We start from the raw sequence: 14,652 nt of genomic DNA on the forward strand, positions 1-14,652 counted from the left end.
CCATCAGTTGAAGATTAAATGTCAACTTAAGTCATAAGTTTGAACCCTAATCCACATGACCAGACTCACGGCCTCTTATTAGAAATTTAGATATAACAGTATGTTGTACTTCTCAATGGGGAGGAAAGGAAGAAATGGCATAATTGTCCCACATCACAAGGGCTTTTATCAATGTCTAGAGCAGCACTCTGTCCTTTGGTCTAGATTCACTGCCCACCGCTTCCTAGAAAGGAGAAGCTACGTGGCAGAAGACATCAGCAGAACCTTAAAAATAAATGACTGGAGTATAAAATAAGATCTTCACAAACACATGCAAATCTATATGCTTTATTACTAAAAAACAAATTAAAGTTTGTTTAGAGAAGGATTAGCATAGATTCAGATTGACTAAGATCCAATACAAAATCTAGGCTATGTTGAATAGCCTAACACATTGATTCCTGCAAGTCCTGTGGACAGTTTTATATATTCAGCTGAGATAATGTGGAAACAAATATTTTTTTTAAAATAATTTTGTGTCACCAAAAAAACAAATGGGGTAGAATTTCATCTTCATCACCTGAGGGTAAAGCATCACCTGAGCTGAGCGCAGAGAAAAATGAGGTGGACTTCATTACGAGCATGGAATCCTCTCCAGCCGCTTTTCACCTCTGTGCCCTGTCCTAGTAATGATTTACACCCAAGTGGTCAAGACATAAATCTACCCCATGGTTTCTCTTGCCTCCCTTAATACTTTTTTTTTTTAAATTGGGGACAGTAAGAAAATAGTGTCACTGTTTCTGAAAGCTTGACAAAAATCTGCTCATAAAATACTATCAATTTAAACAAACATTGTTCTGTGCAGAGATAAGATTACCTTTTCACTGAGGAAAATCCCTGAATTGTTGGCAGAAGTGTGTTATTCCCCCATCCAATTGTCTATCCTTCTATTCTGAAAGCATTGACTTGTGCTGGAATATGATTCCGTGGATGACGGAAGCTCTAATGCACTCAAAAATCTAAACACCTGTGAAGAGTACTAAAAACCACCTCACAAACTATGGAAAAGATCATTATACATTATACATGATATGCCCAGTAAGCGAACTCCTGAAATAAACAGATTATCTAACTGTGGAATGCAATAATGGTTTCACTCATCAGCGATATCTTGATCACATGTTCATAAATTTGTCACTGATATATTAGCCAGGTCTTTTCGCTTGTGAAGTAACTGTATTTCATAGCATCCCATTGATCAGCTTATATTTACTGCAGTAAGTATAAGTTAACTTATTCATTGACTATAAACAATGTACAAGACCACTTTGATTCGTGTTTTATAAATATATCTGGCATATATTTCTGCATGTGCATATTACTCAATTACAAGGAAGGAAGTCGACTGCAATTCGCATGAATGTAATAGACAGTTGAGACACAACCATCCTAACCAGATCATACACAGTATATATTATGGACTGCATTGCAATGAACCAACTGAAAATTTGCTGGAACCTTTAAGCACAGCCTGTTCCTACGACAGTAGCTTTTTTGTGTAGAGTAACACATGTGCTCCACAGGCATACATGTTACTGCACAAATTACAGACCTCCACAAAGAAATAATAAAAAGATCCTAACCAGACAACTTAAACTAAATCCTTTCCTTGAAACCGAATGCCTGAGACTGAAGGTTTTCTTTGTGTGTGTAAGAAGATCGGGAACAGACTGTTTGACATCCCATTGTGAGGTAAACCGTGAGTTTCCTTTTATACATATTAGGCCGGATTTTGCTGTAAAAATAACGATGAGGCTAACAGTGCTCACCGTTATTCATATGCAAATCGGACAGTAGCTTCCAGCGACTGCACATGCTCAGTTAAACGCAGAAATCCGGAAGTTGCTGGCCTCCATAAGCTGCGTGAAAACAGCATCTCGCTGTCTGGCTCTCTGTTCAAATGTATTGAACGGCGTGAGGTTCCTGTGCTGAACTAAAATTGCGTATAAAGTTACATCAAGTTATTTCAAGACAAAGTACCCTTTTAACGGCATAGTATGTCTTTAATGTATGAATTCACGTAATTTTATAAATTTAAATAAACTTTTTTTTACTTTTTCTTTCTGTCTCTTAATTCTTACCCTCTCTTTATTTTGCTTTCTGTACCTGATTTGACATTGAATTGACTATTCTAACTTACACTTCCTGGATCTGTCGGCGCTGTTATTAATGATGCTTCCATCTGATTGGTTAAGGAGATAAACAGCTGCTTGCCCTGTTCACACGGGTCCCAGAAGCCCGGGAGAGGATGCCACACTGAATGGATCTCAAATTTCCAGGAACTTGCAGTGCAAAAGCTCATAGAAAGTTTGTTCACCGCTCACCGCAACATCCAGCCCAATAATAAATAGTGTAGAGGTGGGTTAACATAGAGCCGGACATTGAGATTTTTAAAAAACTGCTTAACAGTAATATCACAAGGTTTCTATCGATCACTGTTCAGACAATCAATCTTACTTCCCAGAGTTTAAGATGCACATTTCATATATGCACATTTTGTTCAAAACTGCATTCATCATGTCAGAAATTTAATATTAAAGTCTGACATACTCTGAATGTGACTATGTTAAATGATGCAGTGATTTGTTATCCTTTTTTGTTTGCAAGTGAGAAAATGGCATAAATAAACAGAATCATATGATGAAGCCATGACGAAGTCAAGTGACAAAGGCAAGGACAAGGTCAGACTCAGCTGAGATGACCGATTAGCTTGCTGATTCTCTCTGTCTAGAGTCACACATAGTAACCACTTAGGCGAGGTACTGGAGAGTGGCTGGCACCCGTGGAACTGTACCCCAGCATGAGTGCACCACAAGAGGGAAAAAACTAGGGTGTGTGGGGGGAGTGGGGGGGAATCACTGAAGAAAAACCATTTCTTTCCATTTGATCCTAATGAATGAACATATAGCACAAAAACATAGCAGAAGCAGCTCTTCCTCATGCATTTTTATGCTTCCATTTGGGAAGATTAGACACAGGATGCCCAGCCAAAAGAAAGTGCTTAATCTGCCCATAAATGATGGGCATTCTCCTGCCCTACCCAGCACAAACACATTTTCAACAAACAATCAAAGCATCTTCATCTGTGCTCTTGTTTTTAATAGCATTAGGCTGATTCTTATCTTAAAATAGCATTTGATTCTGATTTCTCAATGAAGTATTTTTTGCAATTGTTAAACCATTTGCCAGGCACAAATCTTCTTTTCACCACAGCAAAGTGAATTTTCTCTGTTGTGCCAGGGGAATATTTAGCTTACTGTCACCATTTGAAACATTCTGTGCACGATGGAGTGTCCCAATAAGTTTGCAGGGTCACATGTGGCCTTCTGACAAGTCTAACAATAAAGTGTCTACTGTGTGGTTGACAAGCAGCTGTTTAGTGGTTGGCTAGTATCTGGCTAGTAGTTATCAGCTTTATTCATGGGCCCCATCAGAATCGCTGCTTCAGAAGTTGATAATTTATAGAATTTTGTGCAAAGTATGTTTTATGAAAGCTTCAAACAAACCATTTTTCAAATGGTGGAGTGTCTTAATTGTGACGTTGAGAAAATTTTATTTGGAATAATTTCAAACTTAGCTGGTGTACATTTATATAAAATTGATACTATTTCTTAACAGCTAAGCTTGTGGGCGAATTCAGAAACTTCAAGCGTGCTGCATATTTGGAAAAATCACATCGCAGCAAAGCAGAGTTCTGAGGATGGTAAGCCTGGGCTTATTAAAGGATATAATTACAATGCTTTTTTAAAATTGATCTTGTAAACTTTTTTTAAAATTGAGAAACCAAAGTGAACGACCAAAGCACACAATGCAGCACACCAGCAAGGTTGAAAAAGGATTAAAGAGAAGACAGAGTTAATTATGGAGTAGTGATTTGGTGACACCAGCTTGGGCTTTAAAGGCCTGACGATTGTAGCAGGAAGGAAAGACCGAGGGAGGCAAGAACCTCCACGGTTTTGAGATTCTGGAAGAGATGAGTTATAGTTCGAGACTTTACTGTGAGTCTTGATTTTTCAACACAGCGGGGATGTAAGGAGGATGAAGTGCATGTAGGATGGCATACTCGGAGCAGAGAGGAATGTTCAGAGGAGCACTGACCGTACAAGTAAAACATTAAGGCTCAAAACCGTGGTTACAATAACGAAGGTGGGAGGGGAGAATAGTAATAAAAAAACAAGGGTCCAGCAACCACCACAAGTAATTGGAACATCCTTATGGGTCTTATCAGTATCTATAAGATAAATACAAACTGCAGAATAGGACCTTTACAATGTACTAAAATGTTTGCTCATTATCCTGTGTGCAAAGTTAAAGGCTTAGACTTTTGTCTTCACTGCCTGGACAATAATCTGGCAGAACGGATCTCCCGCCCTTTTATAGAAACCACACGATTTTCATTTCAATGGAGTGGAAATAGGGCAGGTTCTATAAATAGCTGACAATCTGCTCCACCACATTACCACCCAGGCGGCGAAGATATAAATCTACCACAAAATGTAATTTAGTATTAGTCTGAAATGTTCAGTGCTGTTTATTCTGAGGTGTATATTTGCTAAGATGAATAATAAATGTTATAATATTACAGTAATGCTCACTGACTGTCTGGGGTCTGGAGCACAATTTCTTGTGTTCCCTGCCAGCTGCACGCTGCGTCCTGGATGAACACGTGATCCCGCTGTTCTGACTCACAAAAGTCTCAAGCCCCTTGTGCTGCTGCAAAGCATCGCATGTTGAACTGGTGTGGTACTTGTTGGAAGTCCCGGCCACTCAGGAACTATAATGCTGAGTCAGTATACAGCAAATGATAGTAGAACAGATTCCCAGCGGTCAAGTGAGAGGCCAATGGGAATCCCAGGAGTGGAGACCAGTGGGAGTCTGGGTATGAGGCCTTTCTGGCTATTTTCCTTGTACAAAGTGAGGCGAATTTGTATTAGAAACGTCCTTATTTTGTTTGTACTTTAAAGAGGGCAGAAATGTTAATTTTTAAGGTTATATAATAGGATGGGTGAGGAAGGGTCATGATGGGTGTGTCTGAGATTATTCACTGATTGCAATGTAATTGAGCAGAATGTCTGTGATGGGATGTGATGGAGGGAAATTGAAATCTGGGAGAAAATGTTGCATAAAATGATTGGTGAAAAATAAGAGTGGAACATAGCCAATTACAAAAGAGATAAACACAGAGACTTAAGAGGAACAAAAAGACACCTAAATAATGAGGAAGAAGAACATTGATTTAAAGAAGAAAACTGACAAACATTGATGACAGGCACTAGTCATGCTGTTCACTAAAGGCACAAAGCTCTTTTTTATGTAGGTAGATGTACATAAGGGGTGATTTTATGAAACTGCAATGCGAGTGGAGGACCTCACCCTTCGCACATTGGAAAATTGGACCATGAGTGGGCAAGGCTCTGGGGACTGATAAAATTACCCTCATATTCTATATTGTTTGTATTACTAAAGTCCAAGCAATAGATTAGTTTGAAAAAATTGTAAAACCGTCTCATAAAAATGTTAGGTTTTCTTTATTGAAGAATCCTATCCCCTCGCTGATAAACACAAAAGCGGTAAGATCAAATAATTAAAGAAAATGCCAACATATGTCTGCAGAACAGCAGTTTTCCTTATATTCATTGTTCTCGTGGCTAACTCTTAGGGGTGCAAAAAAAGAGTTGAAATCACTGTGTGATATTCGTAATGTGCATACTAGCCTGTCAGTACCAAACTCTTCCACTATTTTAATTAAGCCATTAATTCATTGGGCTCAGATGAAACAATTCACACTCTACTGTTTAATGAAAAGTGTGCTGTATTATTCAAAAAGTGGAACCGCTTTAGTAGCTGGAGATCGCCAGACAAAAGGGCAGGAAGCCTAAGTATTGATATAAAAGGTCCTGTCATCAGATCCTTGAGGTACAAGTCTGAGATTAAATCCAAACTCTTATTCTCAGAGAGGCTCCAAAGATGGAACAGAGTCTAATTTGTCTCCCACATTAGACTCAAACATAAATCATTCTTTTCAGGGACAGAGTCAGGGACTACACCTCTGAATATGAGGAGCTGTTGAACATGGCATGGATGAAGCTTGTACAGCACCATCGTAACTGGCAGTATTTATGGCAAAATCTTTTCATGAACACATTTAAAATGTCATTACACTTATTGACTAGACCAATTCTTTCTCCCATTTTACTGAAAAGTTACTAAATTCAAGGTCTGGTATCAAAAATTGTGTTTAGGTCTAGCAATCCAATCAGCTGAATAAAAATTCGGCACAAGAAGATTAACTATCTCCTTCAAAACTTTGATTCTGGGAAATTACTCGTCTCAATGGTACAAGTCCTTGTGATCTCAAAGCCCTTTGTGAGCAATTACTTGCTTCCTTGGTCCCTTTAAATTAGTGAATATTGTGATTATGCACAAGAAGAGGTTAAAAGCAGACCCTGATGACTACAGACCAGTATGTGTGCTGCCGTTCACATGAAACCTCAGAAACCACTGTGAACAAGTAGCTGTTGAAATATTTCCCTCACAGCAGCCTGCAATCTACTCACCAAATTGTTCTCAAAGCAATTCAATTAACTTGTGTCATTTCTCTGCCCCGTGGCCCAGAAATGCAGTGATTCTTTTGAAGCCAAGAAGTGCAGTTTGTAAAGAATTGAACCCCAAGAATTCAGCCAATAAAGCGTCTGGCACAATGTAAACCCAAATCAGGTCGATGGGGTAGAATGGGAGCGACATAAACTGGTATGATATGGAGGTATGGGTTGTGTGTACGAGGTGATAACAGCTTCAGTCTTTATCAAACTAGCCTTACTTTAATGTCATAACTTTGTTTAAAATAAAGCAACCAGGCACTTACTGAAAAGACAGACTGTCAGAAGTGAAATTAACCAGACACTGGGATTTGCAATAGCAATGAGTGGCCCTTGTTTAAGCAGACTGGTGCCCTTTGGCGACGTCCCGATTATAAGCAACGAAAATTAGTTACGAAAATAAGAAAGAAACTAACTCCATTTATACTAATCAATTCTAAAAATATGAAAATGGGAAACCTGAACAAATTATTTAGCTTTTTTACTTTTAAGGAAGCATTAAGTTACCTGTTGTTCTGTTCTGTGTTGGGCCCTGGTACCTGGGGTGTGGATCAGACGTTGGCCGCTCCCGAGCTTCCACAATGCTCCCTGTGGCGTGTTCAAATTATTATTCCAGCCAATTGTGGCGTGAATTCACCACTGAAGGATCGGGGAGCTCAATGGTCTAACTTATGGCGTTCGTCGCCAGTATTGCCATTGCAGCGAATTCCGGCCCATTGATCACTGATGGCTTTTAAAGGCAAATAACCTAGATGAGTTATTGGCCCCAGTACTGTAAGGAAAACAAACAATCCTACACACAGCTTAATTATCTGAAGTATCCTGGGAATTATTATTATTTGTTGCTGCTGACAGTTCCTGACAGATTCCAGGCTACTTGGGTTGGCGAGTCAAAAATAAATTCTCACCAATCTTTCTCTGGCAATTTTCTGCTCCCCACTCCGCTCCTAGATAGGGTGGAAATTGATCTAAGTTGTGCCCATTTTTCATGCTTAAAACGGGTGCAAAGCACACCAATTTAGCAGTGGGACAGCCTGCATCCAATCTCCGCAGGCATTGGGCCCACTGCTAATTTAGTTGGGGCCATTTTTTAGGCCTCATGGGCGGCTGCCTAAAACAGGTGTTAGGCCACTTGAATATGTCAATGAGGAGCCTATCACCTGTTGAAGGACCTCTTTATAAAATTAGTCACCGATGTGCAGGGCAAGCCGTGCTTACCCCACGCAAGATTTTCAGTGGCCCCTGCGGCCGCAAACTAAAGGTAAGTTATTTTAATTTTTTAAAAAACCTTTACGTGGAACCAGAAAGTGCTCTCCCCAAATCCACAGTCCTTGTGATCCTCCTGCTCCAACCATCTCTCCCGGAACTTACCTCAGGGCCGCGACCGGCGAGGGAGGTGGACAGAAATTGATTTTTCTCGTGGGGTGAGCTGCCTTTGGAGGTGCAACTGGCACCGGCAGAGCATCCTGAAGATGTAGATGACGACAGAGAACCAATTCCTGGCGCTGCTCGGGCCTCTTGGTTCGAGTGGGCTCTGCCTTCACAGCAGCGAGTCTGGACCCGAAACCGAGCCCAGACAAAAATTTACCCCAGTGATTCCACGAGAACCAGGCTCCTGTTGGCACCTTGCTGAAGTAGCCACCCTTCATGTGTGAGTCTTGACAATGAGCGTCAGCAGCCTATTTGACTTCGGGCGGCATATCACAGCCCCGCTCACCCAATGCCCACATCTGTACAATTTTAGTAAAAGATAGTCATCAAGAGTAGCAACCCTGGCCAATTTGCACTTCCCTAACCAAGAACCACTCTTGTCACCCCACCTGAAATCAGCTAACTGGGTGCTGACCGGGGTGGAAACCTGGAGCCTTCCTGGTCAACGTGGCCCAGATACTCACTGCCTAAGTCCACTGAACCATTAGGGAAGCAGGGTTGGTCGATTTTCAAAATTGTAGTTCACACTGTGATGCTGGAAAAAATAGTAATAGAACTATCCAAATGTCAGGAGGAGGCGTAAATTCAGTAATACCGACTGTACATTACAAAAACAATTAAAAACTAATGAACGAACGTGCATTTATACAGTGCCTTTCAAGACTTTAGGATGTCCCAAATGGAATGCTTCCATTTTGGATACAAAGAGAGCGATTTTAGTCTCCATTGTGACACACAAACAGGCACACGCTGAGTGTAATGGAGCAGAAAATTTGGTAGAGATCTATAACACTGGATTGTCACTAGTATTGAACCTTGTTTGCATTTCCACAATCGAATAAATGGGGGCGGTAAGCTTTTGCCTGCAACAAGCAGGTGCTTCAAAAGAGTAAATTTGGAGGAGGGAGGGGGCTTTACTTCATCTTGCACACTATTTTCCAAAGTTTGTGCATATAGTGTGCTGAGTGCAATTCATGCTCAGGTAAAAGAAAAAGAAAGACTTGCATTTATATCGTGCCTTTCATGACCTCAGGACGTCCCAAAGCACTTTATAGCCAGTGAAGTACTTCTGAAGTGTAGTCACTGTTGTAATGTAGGAAACGTGGCAGCCAATTTACATACAGCAAGGTCCCACAATCAGCAATGAAATAAATGACCAGATCATCTGTTTTAGATGTTAGTTGAGGGAGGCCAGGACACTGGGGAAAACTTCCCTGCTATTCTTCGATTAGGGCCATGGGATCTTTTACGTTCACCTGAAAGGGCAGTCGGGGCCTCGGTTTAACGTCTTCTCTGAAAGACGGCACCTCTGACAATGCAGCACTGCCTCAGTACTGCACTGAAGTGTCAGCTTACATTATAAAAACAATATTAAGTAAAAATGTAAAAATTGTAAACACTTTCACAACAGCTGATTCTGTCTTCCCTTCCTCCACTTTCTCTTTTCCCCATTCTCTCTCCTTCTCCCTCATATTTTTATTATTTTAATTTTCACATTTTTTTCTATCAAAATAAACATAATTTAGCTATAAGTTTGAAATACTTTGCTCGCAAATGTTTTTATTTTCTGTTTTTCTCTGTTTCTTAAGAGTTGGGAAGCAATCCAAACTTTGATTTATTGAAGACTGGCTGCAAAGGTGGATTTTTTTTCAGGCTATAGGGGTCAATGGTTTAATGGTCATAGATATTACTGCGTTACACGCTTTGATATAATGTTGTCACATCAAACGGAGAAACTCGACCTCTCAACAAGTAATTTCCTTTGAGGTCTAAGCAGTGGGCATATGCTGCAATAATATAACTTGTCAGCACAACTGTAAATTCAGTTTCCTTGTGGTATAATAAAGGGCCATATAATCAGGGAGTACATTACATTACAATCTGACAAATTTTAGCAAGGAAAATCACTAACTAGAGATCATTGCAATTTCAATATAAGCACTTATTAATGTCTTCAATGATCTCAGTCATACTTATATTCTGTTACCAGGGAATGGATAGAGAGCAGGAGGATCTAGGACCCACAGATTAAAGTTTTACTACTGTTACATTGGCCTTGTGTGGCTTTTCAAGTATCATTTGGGCATTTAGCAAGAGAATGACACCACAACACTCCCTCAGTGACTCATGCATTTTTCCAGCATAAAGTCGGTTTGAGAAACAAAGAACTTTTTCACATCTCTCATTATGTCCCATGGCACTTCATAACCAATGACTAACTTCTTGAAGTCACTTTTATTATATGGATAAATTAAAAAGATATATAAAAAAATTAAAAATTGTTTGCATGTGGTGATGAATCTGCTCAAAGTACAAGCTGTATCCTCATTAGTAATACATACCTTTGAAATCAGAGGAACATTTTGGTGAGGTGGCCACTCCTTCACAAATCAAATGTAATAGAAACAGTATTATAATGAAGTTTAGCTAATAAATGGAAAGCTTGATCATAGTCTAGGTTTAACCAAATGCCAAAGACATGAAGAATAGCCAATGAGGTACAATGGAATGCCCAGTTTGTCCCATCAGTGAGGAAGACATCATATCATTTGCTACAGATGATAGAAAACCAGCTCCAAAGGCTAATTGTTTTTCAGACAATTCAGAGCATCAACAACAAAAAAATTCCGATTCCATATTGATATGAACTGGGCCAAAGTGTGAATATTGGCCTAAAACAATCAACAATTGTGTTGAAACCTTGAGTCCTGAGGAACCCCTGGGAGCCTATGGTGAAGAGAGCTAAATTATGTGGTAAAACAATACACTCATCTATAATAGTACAAAAATAATTTTCATTAAATAAAACCTAATTTTCTAATTTTAGGAGCAGGAACTTTATTTTACCACCTATATTTCAGCACATTTACCTATCATCACTTATACATTCGATGTAATTCCTATCCTTGCTATTCTGTTTATTTTATCCCTCGTTGTTCTATTTAAAATATATATATTCCCTTCTTTAGTTTTCCACACTTAGTTCAATGCACTATCACTGAATAAAAAGGTGGCCAGGTAATAATGTACAAGTTTACAAGAATGGTTTCATCATTTTCACCTACGCTAACGGAGATGGGGAAGAAATGTCCAGCAAACTGAAGCAGCCCAGTGCAGCTAGAAGCAGCAATGTTCAATTTAAAGTGGCTGCTTTATTCATTCATGTGGTGCAGCTGCATTTAAATTATGAAAACATGAGGACATCTGTGTGATCAATCGGAACTTAGGAAACATACCCAAGCATAATTGAATTTGGTTTTAACAGCAACTGCTGAAAGGTATCCAAGTGTAACAGAAATCAGCTAATCCCTTCACAATGCCATGCTGTAAACCATTGGCCCATTACACAAACAGAACTAGCTTGGAGCGACTCATCTGGCTTTTGTTAAGAAATCACATCTCCTGACTCTGATAAATTCAGATATTAATGAATGCATTTACACTGCAGCTACTGGTCTGAGACTGGTATGAGTTCCAGCCAGGCAGAACTACAGTTAAATGCTGGAAATGCAATAACCTTGCCCAGGAGAGAGCTGTGCACATGCCTACAGGCATGGGCAGGGCTCTCTTCCAACAGTTAAAAATGTAAATGTGGGGAGGGAAGAATCCTCGGTCTCTAAACAGTTAAATTGAGGCTTGGTGGATTTACAAAGTGCCCAGGGGCTCCAACTGAACAACATGTAAACCAAGTCTGACAACACATTGGTTTTACATTGCACGCAGTGCCAAATTAAAGCAGCATGAAACTACCCCGCCACGTTTCAGAGTTGAGTCAGGCTCTGGCCGTTTATTAACGCTGCCAGTTTTGCATCAGTGCAAAATAGTAATCGCTTCACATTGACGCTAAACTGGCAGTGTAAATGCATCCTAAATAATTATGGATGTACCAGTGAACTGAAGGCAAGTGGATTGACCTGAAGGATTAAAACTGCATGTTGAATCCTCCAATTGGCCTTCTATCCTCACTTTGCTGGTACTGTTTGATTATAGATTTTACTTCTATTTGGACGAATAGATTTTTTGGTCCCTTGCAGCTTACTGTCCATCTCAATCAAAATTTGAGTGCTCATCATTGCCACTTGATCCCCTCTTATGTGTTGAGTCTCCCATATGCAGATCCTCAAACAGACTTACTGTCCTTAACCAAGTTTCAAGGTGTATCGTTCAGTCAGTTTGGCTTTCAAGGACTACATTCAAATGTATCTTTGATATCAAGACCACCAAATTTAAATCATTTAAAATCTTCTTCTGGGTAATTCTAAAAATCTTAAACCAGCAAATCTTTGTTATACAAATCTCCCATTTTCTTGAGAAAAATGTACTTATTCTACCAACAGGGTGCATCTCCTTTCAGTTATTAGATCATTAAAACAATGGAGGTCATTTTAACCTATCTCAGTGGGCAGGAAACCCAGGGGATCGGGTAGAACACCAATTATACACACCGCCCAATATTGCTCTCCATGTTCCCGATGGGCGGGTTAGATTAAAATTACCCCCATTAACCAGTCTGCAAATAGTGCCACACGGGAGAACCTGAAATGATGGGAAAAAATAACTTAAAAGCATAGAGGAGGAAGGTCAATGAAAAGTAACAATTGCTATAAACTGTATTTTCTTGTTAAACTTGTTAAAAAGCAGACTTTTAAAAATTGTGCTTATAATTGTTAAAATTTACAGACACAAGTTATTCCCCCCAAGGAGGGATGCAGTAGTGAATTTCAATTGATGCTTTGCTTGCAGTAAATCTAACTTAATCATAAGTACTCTCATCTCTCAGACAAACTTTACCAGCTGCAGAGGGCAATTTAGTCCAGGAGAATGCCAGGAAGTACAAGGAGGTTAGTTTTTATATATGTATTATTTTGCATATTAAAATATTCTTCTCCTGGTGTCTCCAATGAGTTGGTGAGTTTGTTCATTGAGTAGCTAAGCTATATGAATCAGGAAGGTTCCAGGTTTGGGAGGTGCTTCTTCGATAGCACCTCCCAAACCCGCGACCTCTACCACCTAGAAGGACAAGGGCAGCAGGCGCATGGGAACAACACCACCTGCACGTTCCCCTCCAAGTCACACACCATCCCGACTTGGAAATATATCGCCGTTCCTTCATTGTCGCTGGGTCAAAATCCTGGAACTCCCTTCCTAACAGCACTGTGGGAGAACCGTCACCACACGGACTGCAGCGGTTCAAGAAGGCGGCTCACCACCACCTTCTCGAGGGCAATTAGGGATGGGCAATAAATGCCAGCGTTGCCAGCGACGCCCACATCCCGTGAACGAATAAAAAAAAAAAATGTGGACTGCACCCTAGCAAGTCAATGCCTTTGGAAAAGGAATGGAGGGGAGGAAATTATTCTCCTTGGACAATTGGGACGGGCAATAAATGCCAGCCTCGCCAGTGATGCCCACATCCCATGAATGAATTTAAAAAAAATTGGACGTATGTCCTTTTATAGGGAGGACCTATAGCATTGTTTGCTTACAGAGCCCTGAGGATGACAGAACGAAATAATGTTACCAGAACTAATAATGGTGACAGAGCTAAATGCAGCTAACCATTTGCAGGGCTATGAGGAAAGAACGGGGGAATGGGACTAATTGGATAGCTCTTTCAGAGTGCCAGCACAGGCATGATGGGCCAAATGGCCTCCTTCTGTAATGTAAGATTCTATGATTTTACTGTATGCCAATAGTATCATTACGGGTATGACTACACCAGGAAACAGGTTGGTAACTATCCGGCCCTTACTATGAGCCTAAGTACATTCTAGTGATGGGGTGGTAGGAAAAACTGCATAGAAATGATTGTTTTACTGCTACTGGCTAGGTTTAAGTCGCAAATAGCACTAATGAAAGACATTGGGGCAGAAATTGGTTATAAGAACATAAGAACATAAGAAATAGAAGCAGGAGTAGGCCATATGGCCTCTCGACCATGCTCCGGCATTCAATCAGATCATGGCTGATCTTCAACCTCAACTCCACTTTCCCGCCCAATCCCCATATCCCTTGATTCCCTTAGAGTCCAAAAATCTATTGATCTCAGTCTTCAATATACTTAATGATTGAGCATCCACAGACCTCTGGGGTAGAGAATTCCAAAGATTCACAACCCTCTGAGTGAAGAAATTTCTCTTATCTCAGTCCTAAATGGCTGACCACTTATGCTGAGACTATGTCCCCTAGTTCTAGACTCTGCGGCCTCTCAGCATGTACCCTGTAAAGCCCTTCAGAATTTTACACATTTCAATGAGATCATCTCTCATTCTTCTAAACTCCAGAGAATATAGGCTCATTCCATTCAATCTCTCCTCATAAAACAACCCTCTCGTCCGAGGAATCAATCTAGTGAACCTTTATGATTCTATAACCAGCGGTGCCCCAATCAGGACATGTTTTCTTTCTCCAACTCTATGGCATTCTTTATTGATAATTCCACTCTACATTCAGTAACTTCCTACAGTGTGCACATGCTCAGTGCACATAATTTCCAGTCCTCTGGCACCACAATGGTAGAATCACAAAATCGTCATCTCTTCTAAGCCCTTTGGTGGGGCAGTAAAATTTTATTGCTTTCAAT

The sequence above is a fragment of the Heptranchias perlo genome, chromosome 23, assembly GCF_035084215.1.
Source record: "Heptranchias perlo isolate sHepPer1 chromosome 23, sHepPer1.hap1, whole genome shotgun sequence".
Lineage (NCBI taxonomy): Eukaryota > Metazoa > Chordata > Chondrichthyes > Hexanchiformes > Hexanchidae > Heptranchias > Heptranchias perlo.